Below are 12,761 nucleotides of genomic sequence, written 5' to 3' on the forward strand. Positions count from 1 at the left end.
GAGTAATGCGAGAGAGAGAGAGAGAGTACACACACGCACGCACGCACACACACGCACGCACGCGCGCGCGCACACAAACATGCCTCCCATAGACAGAGAGGGAGAGAGTACCCCCCCCCATACACACACTCACACCCAGACAGACACACACACCTCCCGAGAAGGAGAGAGTGCCCCCCCTACAAACACACACACACACACACACACACACACACACACACACACACACACACACACACACACACACACACACACACACACACACACACACCACACACACCTCTCATAGACAGAGAGAGAGAGAGAGAGAGAGAGAGAGAGGGAGGGGGAGTGAGTGGGGGAGTGAGTGGGGGAGAGAGAGGGGGAGAGAGAGGGGGGAGAGGGACGGCTGAAGACGGAGTGAGGGCAGGCGTTCCCGCTGTGAGTTGGCGCGCCCCGCTGGCCAGCTGGAGACGAGGGGCGGGAGGAGAGGGCCAGGCTGATGGAGGAGCGGCCCGCCACGCCCCGGCTCTGAGACCCAGACCAGGCCTTCAGCGGGCCCCATACCTGAGCCCATCACCGACCATCATCTGTAATTATCTCTGCTGTGGGTGTGTGGGTGGATAGGGGGGGGGGGGGGGGGGGTGTGTGTGTGTGTGTGTGTGTGTGTGTGTGTGTGTGTGTGTGTGTGCGTGTGTGTCCGAGACATAGCTTGGAGAGGAGGTGGTCACACACCTATGTATGGCCAACCGTTGATCGACAGGCTGTGTGTGTCTGCGTGTGTGTGTCTGTGTTTTTGTGTGTGTGTATGTGCGTGTGTGTGTGTGTGTGTCTGTATGTGCGTAAACATGCACATGCACTCTCCGTGCACACAGTCCACAATATACAAACACACACACGTTACATTGCATTACTTTGCATCAAAGGTTAAAATGTAATTTCCCCAAAAGTCAAACACTATTACATCAAACATCTTTCCAAACCAAGAGAAACCGGCTCCGTGTACAATTATCATTAGAGTCAGAGTTACCGAATCACCACAGAGAGTTAAACCTTATTTAGCTATTGGTTTTGTTAAAACGAGTACAAATGAAAACACGAACGCTCCCACGAACAGCGCCGGTATTCCGAGACACTGGTGAGACGCACAGACGCCATGAATCATGCATTAGCTCCTCCAATGAAGAAGCCATGTTGCCTGCCGTGCATTATTCATGACGTAGGCCTACCCTCATACATCGGGAGGGCTCGCGAATATCTCCCAAACACGACCGTCTGAGAAAAAGGATTTATGTGGGGATATCGTTGCTAATAAGCAAACATTTCACCAAAGTATCCCTCTTCTTTTAAAACGGCCGTGCTAACCGCGGCCGTACGTGTATGCAGATTAGAGCAAAGCGTTGCAATCTACCGCCGAGCTGTTTATCATAATGCGGGGCCGTCGGAGGTGTGCGTGAGAAGAACTGAGCAAGATAGATACGTGGCGATAGTTATAATGCCACATTAATGTTGGAACTGAGCCCGCCCCTCCTTCTCCCCTCTCCTCTGCAACCGAAGGCTGTGGCCCATTTTCCTCCTCCTTCATTCTCAATTTATCTGCCTAATCTTGATTCATCCATTACTCGGGCTTATTATAGCGGGCTGACAGCGTACTCTGGGCCGGGTGATAAATGACGCGACGCGGGCCAGATTTTTTTTTTACAGCAGCGAGGCTCAAGTGCCAATTATCTATGCAGACCTGGTTAATAAGCAGATCTCGGGCTAACTATCTGATCTCAGCATGGGGCGTCATTTGTCAACGAGGGTCCGATGTTTACCCCGGAGACAGGGCGGGGAGGGGGCGGGCGGGACCTCTGGCGCCCAACATATGTAAAAACCCCGGGTCTGTGTTCCCGTAATAACCTTTTATTAGTCAGCTGACACCATGATTAAGATGGGCTGGGGCACGCCCACGCTACAGTGAGGTACAAATGACTACAGGTACACACCGGGGGGGAACGCAATCACACACACACACACACACACACACACACACACACACACACACACACACACACACACACACACACACACACACACACACACACACACACACACACACACACACACAACGGGTACACAATTACACATGCGCACTATGGATACACAATTACATACATACAGTGGGTACACAATTACACATGCGCACAATGGGTACACAATTACACATACGCACATAAAAAGGGGTAACTAAACGTGCACACACCATGGGTACACAATTACATTCACACACATTCACAATGGGTACACAATAACACATGCGTACACAACGGGTACACAATAACACACACACACACAACGGGTATACAAATACACACACACACACACCATGGGCCCACAATAACACATAACTCATCCAGTCTGAGAGGATGATGAATATTGAGGCGGCGGTCTGATCCGATCCACGGTGAAGGCTCTGTTTGCTTGGAGCCTCCGGGAGAAGGACGTCATGGACGTGGTCTGTGTTGAGGTGAAGACGGAGGCTCAGGAGACGCCGATCCCCGCCAGCACCTTAGCCTTGGTCTTTTAAAGACGATAAGTGCTTTGACCTTAAATAATCATCATGGCTCGTTAAGGCTCCTCCTTTCTGTTGGTTACACTTTTGGAATATCTGCTGATTAGCTCTCTGCACCCTACAGCTCTCTGTAACCACTCAGCTCTCTGCACCCTACAACACTCTGTAACCCTACAGCTCTCTGTAACCCTACAGCTCTCTGTAACCACTCAGCTCTCTGCACCCTACAGCTCTCTGTAACCCTACAGCTCTCTGTAACCACTCAGCTCTCTGCACCCTACAGCTCTCTGCACCCTACAGCTCTCTGTAACCGTTCAGCTCTCTGCACCCTACAGCTCTCTGTAACCACTCAGCTCTCTGCAACCATACAGCTCTCTGCACCCTACAGCTCTCTGTAACCGTTCAGCTCTCTGCACCCTACAGCTCTCTGTAACCCTACAGCTCTCTGCACCCTACAGCTCTCTGCACCCTACAGCTCTCTGTAACCATACAGCTCTCTAACCATACAGCTCTCTGTAACCACTCAGCTCTCTGCACCCTACAGCTCTCTGTAACCACTCAGCTCTCTGCACCCTACAGCTCTCTGCACCCTACAGCTCTCTGTAACCACTCAGCTCTCTGTAACCACTCAGCTCTCTGCACCCTACAGCTCTCTGTAACCGTACAGCTCTCTGTAACCGTACAGCTCTCTGTAACCACTCAGCTCTCTGCACCCTACAGCTCTCTGTTACCGTACAGCTCTCTGTAACCCTACAGCTCTCTGCACCCTACAGCTCTCTGTTACCGTACAGCTCTCTGTAACCCTACAGCTCTCTGTAACCCTACAGCTCTCTGTAATCGTAAAGCTGTGCTCGCTCTAACCCTACGCCATACGCTGTGAAGCTCTGCAACCGGGTCCATCTTTGTTGTTGTTTTTGTGGTGTAGTAACTTCCTGGAGGTCTCCAGGTCTCAGATTAATAAACACTCGGCTAGTTTGGAGGAACAGTGAACACCAGGGGGGGGAGGCGAGGAGCACCCCCCCCCCCCCCCCCCCGGTTACCCCCAGCCTCACCCATCAACCGCCTGTCAAACCCCCCCCCACCCACCCACAGCCAGGCCGTCCTCCTCCTCACACACACACTCATGCACACAAACACATTTGCACGCACACGCACACATACACATGCGCCTGCAAGCACGTTGGCACACACGCATTCACACACGCATGCACACGCGCACGTACTTACGCACACAAGCACGCTTTTGCGCATGCACACACACACACACACATGTGCACGCAAGCACGTTTTGCACAAGCATGCACACACACACACGCGCACACACTCATACACACGTTTGCACACACGCAAGCACACACACCTGCACACGCACACGTAGTCACGCACACAAGCACGCTTTCCCGCACAGACACACACACGCACACATCGCTTGCCCGCTCTCACACACGTTTCCCATGGGAAAATAGCAAATAAAACCTTCATCATTCCAGGTCTGGCCGCGAGGCCGAGGGGACTTTTGCCTTCCGTCACGGAACACCTTGGACCCCCGTTAGCGCGGGGAGACTGGTAAAGCACTTCCAGACGAGCAGCCTGGAACAAACCTTCCCTTTTAACCTTAGTTGTCCGAACGCGGAGGATATTTAGAGCGGATTCTTCCAGATAAATAATTCATTGCTGTGTGTTTTCTATTATTGCTCTGGCTGCGGAGTCACCGGGAGGGCCAGGTGGGCCCATCAGATCCTCCCAGCGCTCCCACTTCCTGTCCGCGCTCGCACCGCCTGGTGTCTCGGAAGCATCTGCCCAGGAATATAAAAGCCTTGGGTTTCTATCTCGTGTACAGCACAATCATTTGCATAACCCTCCCCTCCCTCCTCCCCCCCCCCCCCTCCCCCCCTCCCATCCATCCCGTCCGTAAGGTGAAAACAGAATAATAATTGCCCTGCCCTTTTCTCTCTGTGTGTTGTAAAACAGTTAGGAATTAATTTGAGGATAACTGCGCAATTAATTCTAAACGCTGCAGACGGCGGCGGCGGCGGCTCTGACTCCCGCCCGGCGGACGGGAACGCCGGGAAGGTCACGGAGGACTGGGCCGCTCCTACTGGCGTTCCCGGTCCTGAACCCCCCCCTGGCTAGGGCGGGTCGCCGGGGGGGGCTTCAGAACTGGGAACGCTGGCTTCGGATCCATTGGAATGTTGCGCTTTTATTTTTTTCAAGCGCTTTTATTTTTTAAGCGCTTTTATTGTTTAAGCGCTTTTTATTGTTCACCTCCTCGTTACACCGCGGTATTTTGAGCACGGCGCATGTTTTGTTTTTTATGAATTTGGGGGGGGGTGGGGGGGGGGTGCGGTGAGTATTCTTGTCTTAATGATGAATAATAGCGGTGCTGGAAACAGGGTTGTGTGATGACTAGGATTCATGAGTGTGTTTTTAACCTTGTTACACAACCCTGTAAATTCTACATGCTTCCCCATTATAGCTAATGAGCAGCGCCGTAATCAGCCACTAACCGGGTGCCAGCGTGCTCGCTATGTCTGCGCATTAGTGTTTACGTTTGTGTGTGTGTGTGTGTGTGTGTGTGTGTGTGTGTGTGTGTGTGTGTGTGTGTGTGTGTGTGTGTGTGTGTGTGTGTGTGTGTGTGTGTGTGTGTGTGTGTGTGTGTGTGTGTGTTTCTGTGTTATTGGTGTGTGTATTAGCTATGTCTTTGTGTAGGTGTTTCTGTGTGTCTGTGTCTGTGCATGAATTTGAATGGTTCTTGAGGTTTAGTATGTGTGTTTGTGTGTGTGTCTGTGTGTAATTGTGTGTGTGTCTGCGTGTATGTTTGGTATTTTTGTGTTTAGGTGTGTGTGCATGTGTGGCAATTGAGTGTGTCGGTGTGTGTGCATGTGTGTGTGTGTGTGTGTAATTGAGTGTGTGTGTTTGTGTGTGTGGGTAATTGAGTGTATGTGTTTGTGTGTGAGTGTGTAATTGAGTGTGTGTGTGTCTGTGATTGTCTTTATGTGTGTCTGTATATTTGTGTATAATGGAGTGTGTGTGTGTCTGTTTATGTGTGTATAATTGAGTGTGTGTGTGTCTGTGTGTGTCTGTATATGTGGGTATAATTGAGTGTGTGTGTGTGTCTTTATGTGACTGTATAAGTGTGTATAATTGAGTGTGTGTGTGTGTCTTTGTGTGACTGTATATGTGTGTATAATTGAGTGTGTGTGTCTGTGTGCGTCTGTTTATGTGTGTATAATTGAGTTGGTGTGTGTCTGTTTATGTGGGTATAATTGAGTGTGTGTGTGTGTGTGTCTTTATGTGTCTGTACATGTGTGTGTAATTGAGTGGTTGTGTGTCTGTTTGTCCGTATATATGTGTGTAATTGAGTGGGTGTGTGTGTTTGTGTCTGTATATGTGTGTATAATTGAGTGTGTGTGTGTTTTTATGTTTCTGTATATGTGTGTGTAATTGAGTGTGTGTGTGTCCGTGTGAGTCTGTATATGTGGGTATAATTGAGTGTGTGTGTGTGTCTTTATGTGTCTGAATATGTGTGTGTAATTGAGTGGTTGTGTGTCTGTATATGTGTGTGTAATTGAGTGTGAGTGTGTCTGTGTGTGTCTGTATATGTGTGTGTAATTGAGTGGTTGTGTGTCCGTGTGTGTCTGTATATGTGTGTGTAACTGATTGGGTGTGTGTGTGTTGCATGCGTGTGCATCCATGCGTGCCTCCCTCCTTGTGTGTGCGTTACTGCCGTGGTTAAGGTGATTGAACACGCCCCCGCTCCCTGAGACCGGCCAATAACGGGCCCCGCGAGGCCCCCGGAGGCCCCGCCTCCGAAGGTCAGCGTCCGGATGAGCGGTTTGACGTGAGGAAGGGCGCCGACTCCATCGGCCAACACATGTGACACCGTCACATATCTGCTGAGCTTCCCATTTAAGCCCGGCGTATAATACCGGGACAATCTATTATTCCTATAAACCAACGGGGCCCACGACTGTCTCCGTCACCCCCCCCCCCCCCCCCCCCGCAGCCTGTCCTATTAAGCCTTGTCCACCTCCCCCTCCTCCTCCTCCTCCTCCCCTCCCTCCCCCTACTCCTCCTCTCCCCCCCTCCTCCTCCTCCTCGTCCCTGCCCTCCCCCTCCTCCTCTTCATCCCCGCCCCCTCCTCCTCTTCATCCCCGCCCCACTCCTCCTCTTCCTCCCCTCCTCCTCCTCCTCGTCCCTGCCCTCCCCCTCCTCCTCTTCATCCCCGCCCCCTCCTCCTCTTCCTCCCCTCCTCCTCCTCATCGCCCTCCCCTCCTCCTCCCCCTCCTCCTCCTCTTCATCCTCCTCCTACTCCTTGATGTTTTTCTCTCCTCTCCGTGGCAGATAAAGGAAGGAGGCGGGCTTCGCCGTGAGTCCCAATTACACCTAATGATGGCGACCGGCCGGCGCATGCAGATCGCGCGGCGGTGCCTTTGTCACACGCTCGGCGCCGGGCGACGCCATTCATCACGCGAGCCGCTTCCTCCCCGGCTCCTTGGACAATGCATCCCGTGTCATCATGCGTGCGGCTCATTGTGTTTTAACTGCCAGGGAGACAGAGGCAGGATGGGCGAGAGGAGCCCGGGTTGCAGTAGCCGTGGCGAGGTGTCGCGGCGTTGAGGGACATGATGGTTTCCTGTACTGTACGACCACAATGCGTCGTGAGCCACAGGAAGCGAGGTGGGCTGCGCTGGTCCCGCTGCTTCTTCCACGGCGGGTGAACCGCGGCGGAGGCCTCGGTATCGCAGGGGGAGGGGGTCCTCGAATGTTTCGAGGGTTTTCGTGCGATCGATGTTCGCTTTGATACCTAAAGAGTAAGTCTGTCTGGATCTGAGGGCTGGTGGGGGCTGGGGGTGGGGGGGGGCGTGTGGAGGGAGAGAGGGGGGAGCTTAGCGGGAGATTTGGAAGGTGTCCGTGTGGGTGCGTGTTCAGAGAGGAGACGGGGGGGGGAGAGGGCTCAGCCCGTGTCAGTGGCTTGCTCTGTAAGCCGGGCCTGATCTGTGTGTTTGATCCACACTGTGGTTCTGAGGCGCCCTAAGCAGCGACTATTGGATGTAATTTGAAGTCAATATTGCACTCATGATCCCTCTCCCCGGGCAACAAGGAAACAGGACCGGTCCTCCAACAGCAGTGGAGGTGTACTTATCTGGACTGCTGCTCACAGCCTCTCAGCTTGGGCTGAGCTCTCTCCTCTCTCCTCCTCTCCTCCTCTCTCTCCTCTCCTCCTCTCTCTCCTCTTCTCTCTCTCTCTCCTCTCTCTCCTCTTCTCTCTCTCTCTCACTCCTCTCCTCCTCTCTCTCCTCTCCTCTTCTCTCTCTCTTTCACTCCCCTCCTCTCTCTCTACTCCTCTTCCCTCTCTCTCCTCTCCTCTCTCTCCTCTCCTCTCCTCTCTCTCCTCTCCTCTCCTCTCTCCTCTCCTCCTCTCTCTCCTCTCCTCCTCTCTCTCTACTTCTCTTCCCTCTCTGTCCTCTCTCTCCTCTCCTCTCTCTCCTCTCTCTCTACTCCTCTTCCCGCCTGTCCCCTCATCTTTCCTCCCCTGTCTCCTCTCTCTCCTCTCTCTCCTCTCCTCTCTCTCTACTCCTCTTCCCTCTCTCTCCTCGTCTTTACTCCCCTGTCTCCTCTCTCCTCTCTCTCTTCTCTCTCCTCCCCCCTTTCCTGCCTGGTCCTCTCTCCTCTCTCTCCTCCCTCCTTTCCTGTCTGGTCCTCTCTCCTCTCTCTCCTCCCTCCTTTCCTGTCTGGTCCTCTCTCCTCTCCATTCTCTCCTCCCTCCTCCTCTCTCTCCTCCTCTCTCCTCAGTTAGGAGTGAGTAGAAACTCAGTGGAAATTCCCTTACACGTACAGGAAATGAGGAGACTTCATCAGGGGGTTATTTCTGCCCTATCCTGTTTCTTGGTGACTGAAGTGTCCTTCGTGAATATTCACTTGGGAACATACAGTACGTTCATCTGAACGTATACAAGCATACAAACATACAAACGTTGTGCAGTGTTTCTGTTGTTGCAGAGGAATCCCAACGTAAACATTTCACATTCTATATTTATGAAAGTTAACTGTGAGGCAGTGCTGGGTATAATGTGTTCAGGTAGTTCTAATCATTTCATAATGCAAAATGAATGCAGTCCATTCAGCTCAAAAGTCAAAGTATGATCATCAAAAGAAAAAAAGAATAATTGTTTAAACAGTTTAAGTCGGCCACAACTCACCTCATAAATCCAACGCGCTAAATTGTTATTGACTCGTTGACTCTTGCTAACAAGGCCCGCGGTGACACGGATAGCTCTGATGATTCATCCAGAGGCACTTTAATGGAGCCGAGATTAGAAATCAGGGTCTGATCCACAAATCCCCCACCGCCGCCACCACCACCACCTCCATCACCTCCACCACACCTCCGCCACACCTCCGCCCCGCCCCCAGGTTATTACACAGGGAGGATATACGCTGCTCATCCCCCGGTGTGAACGACATGAGCTACCGAGGGTTTGGCTCAAGGGCCCATTAAATCCATACTCATGTCATGATCTGCGGCGCGTTACACTAAAACTTTCGTCGGAGCGGGCCTGCGACAAACCCTTTGATTGAGGCGAGGCGCGGCTGTAAATTTGACAGCCAGGGTCACTGAACTCCTTTCTGGATCGAGGTGAAATGTCAAACATTGATTCCTTTAGTTGCCACAATTTGTTTTGACAAGGGGCGGGTGTTTTATCATTGGGCGGTGGCCTATCATTTAGTGCATAACAACACGCAGTAAATATCTCCTGGAGGGCTACAAATAGTGTTGAGTGCTTTAAAAGATATCTGAGGATATGATGTGGTGCGTTGGATGGGGTGGATTGAGTGTGGAAGTGAAAGTGTTAAAGGTCTTGAGTCTGGGTCAGCTGGAGGAAATGTTGTCATTTCATATTTTGGGTTTTAACCAATATTGGAGGCGTGGTCTAGTGAGCGTGTTTATTTATTTTTCTTCAATTCACTTTCAAATTGAATTCTGGCGGAAAGATTTATAAAGAATTACAGAAATACAGGAAGATGAATCAAAAACAACAACAACAACAAACTAGCACAGCAGCACTGTCTCCCTCAATAGCACTTTAAATATGTTCAATCACACATTGAAGGTCAACGTGTGAAATTGAAATACATATATTGACGTTCATCTAATCAATACGCCCTAATGCTAAACCACCACGGTGCACCCACCTAAAGCATACACAGTATTTACAAAAGATCAAAAAAGTGCCTCCAACAACGAGGTCCGTGGTATTTATGGACCATACAAGCCAGGAATCTCTAGCTACAGATTTAACACGTAAAGAACGAAACGTACAGCAAAGCCATAACTTACTGTATTTATATCATTGCTATCACACATGCACGGCTCCCCCTATAGGATCTTTGATACATAACGCTTGTGCTAAATGAATCTCATGCTTCTCCTCCTCGCCCATTAAGGTTGCTATAAGTTGCGGCCCGAGTAACCTTAATCTACGCGTGTGGATGCAGACCCGGGTTAGAACAAAAGGCCCCGCTCGTAACTTAAACGACTACTTTAGTTAACCTTGTTCTGAGCATAACGCGCTTGCGCTATAACAGCGTCTACGATGCACTGCATAATTTCCCCGGCATTAGCATCCGTCATCTTCTCTCCTGCTATAAATACGCCTGACAGCAGAGGCGTTTCGGAAACCGTTCTCAGTAAGATAGCGCGCGGGGCTCCAGGGGTGAGCTACTTTTGATAGAACAGCTCATGAAATATTTGCTGACTTCCCTCACCTCTGGGACTGGTGTTCTGATGGAGCCAATGATATGTGCCCCTATTAGTCTCCGGGGAACGTCCCTAGCCCACTTTCACCCGATCTGTGCCAATTAAGTAGTGGAATTATGTATATTAGCTGGAGTCACTTGAACCCCCGACTAAAGCAATGCATGTTGGGAAGGATGACAGAGGTACAGCGTTTGAATAATTAGAGGGGATTTTCCGAGCCCTGGAAACTCAATCATGTCCCGCCACAGACTCACTATTTTTAACTGAATGCTCGCGCTTCTCTCTATCTCCTCCCGCTCTCTCCTCTCTGCCGTCCCTTTATGTGCGCAGACTCTGCCTCGGAATGGGAACACAGGGAGGGTGATGAATGCTAGCGCTTTGCTCCAAAATGTATAATTATTATTATCATCATTGTTGTTTACTGCACAAGTAGTTAGTGAGGGAAATAATAGGGGAACAATCCGTGTGAATAGCATTCACATTTCCAGGGTTCAAATTAAATACAAAGCCTTATTTTCTTTTAAGGAACTGATTTATTTCTTCTGCCGAACGTTCTTCGTTTTTTTTAATCTAGAATCAATTAAAACTTTTCGGGTGGCATCAGTCAATAACAAAACGCATGAAGTGTTCCTGGAGGACCCAAGCCTGAGTGCACATTAATGGAGCTCCACGTTTATGGAGGCTGAGACCTCCTGGAAGGCTTTTATACCCCGCTCCGTCGGCCGTCCGTCCCGGCTGCGTCTCCTCCTTCTCCAGGAGCCGGCGAGATGATCTCCTAGAAGCGTGGCGGCGTCTTCACACAGTCATCAGTATTCTAATGACTCCCCGAAACCATCGCAGGCTGTGTTTTTTAAAGAGAGCGGGAGATTGATGAGGAGCCCGCTTCGTCGTCGTCCTTAACCACCAACTAATTCACTAATTAAATTCAGATGAACACACTTTGCTCCGGGTGTTGCGGAGCGAGGCTGGGAGGGGGTGGGGGGGGGGGTGGCTGGGGGACGCGGCCTTGAGAGCTGCTCCTCTCTGCTGTCGGAATCACAGACCCTGACACGGCGCACTGCCTTAATGATCTCGTACGCATTAGCGGAGGATCAAAGATGCAGATAAATAAAACGGTGCACACATCATTATGTTTTCGCTAATCCGGTATCGCTGGTCCGTCGTGCCTTCGGTCTTTGTCCATCTTTGGACCCTCCGTCCCCTTCCCGATACACTATCACGGTCTGTATAGATGTAGGCTACATGCACACGGATCAGAGAAATGTCACCACCCCCCCCCCCGCCTACTCACTTTTCCTTCCTTGTCCTTACAAATCGTTATAGTCTGAGATCCCCAATGATTTTCAATCACTCTGCTCTTCCCCTGACTTTGACCCGCGTGCCGGGAGGTGAGAGGCCTTGCAGGCCGCTGCTGGTCAACATCTCGGCGTCCGTGTTTTAATTACTGCTTCAGCGTTGACACGCGACCCCCGGCTCACCTCGGCGCTCACCACACTAGTCGCATCATTATCATAACCAGGCGGGGCGGTGTGCGCTGATAACCGTTAACCTGGGATTCACGGCAAGTCAGCGTTCTGCCGCTGGCTGCTAACACTGGGATCCAGGGTTGAATCCTCAAGGCAGGTTGTTGTTGCTGTTGTTGTTGTTGTTGTTGTTGTTGTTTTGTTAGACGAGGGGGTTTTCTGTGTGCGAGACGATGTCCTAAATTGTACATTTGTCAGAAGAAAGAGAAACAATATATCGCGTCGGTAGGTACCATAAGGATGTTCATAGAACCAAGCGTCAAGCACTAACCATGATAGGTTAACCCATTCCCCGTATGCAACAGAGGGGAGCGTACCTATGTTCCCCGGGTCTTATGTTCCCCGCTTTGTATGTGACCGTGGAGCATAGGACTCTGTGAGCAAATCTTTTTTTTGTAGGATGGTACGGGCAAGTTTCGCCTTTTTCGCCTCTGATTCGCCTGTGATTGGTTAGAATGTCTCTCCTCCGATTGGTTATGGTTAGGGTTAGGTTTAGGGTTAACCCTAACCCTAACCTTAACCATAACCCTAAACCTGACCCAAACCCTTTGCACCCAGGGAACATAGGACCTGGGGAACAGAGGGATGACCCCCTACAGAGATAGCTAGGATAAGATGCTACACAATGATAGCTTAGTACTACTTTCAAGTGCAAGGACGTAAAAACATACATTAGCTGCGTACATTAAGTGCCAGTGCCTGACGTTGCTTTCGGACAGGTGAACTCTGCGGGAAACTGTACCTAGTAACACGACAGCGCAGTGAAAATCCACCATCTTACGAAACGTGCCTCTGTAGCCCTCACCCTCAGACAGTGATGAGGACACGTTTTTAATACTGATGATTTTACACCGGCCTTGATTACCCACAAGAGAAGCAGGTTTTGTGCTGAATTATTTAGCAGGAGATGATGGAGCCAAGTCGGGGGGGGGGCCCGTGGTGT

Source organism: Gadus chalcogrammus, chromosome 20, assembly GCF_026213295.1.
Source record: "Gadus chalcogrammus isolate NIFS_2021 chromosome 20, NIFS_Gcha_1.0, whole genome shotgun sequence".
Lineage (NCBI taxonomy): Eukaryota > Metazoa > Chordata > Actinopteri > Gadiformes > Gadidae > Gadus > Gadus chalcogrammus.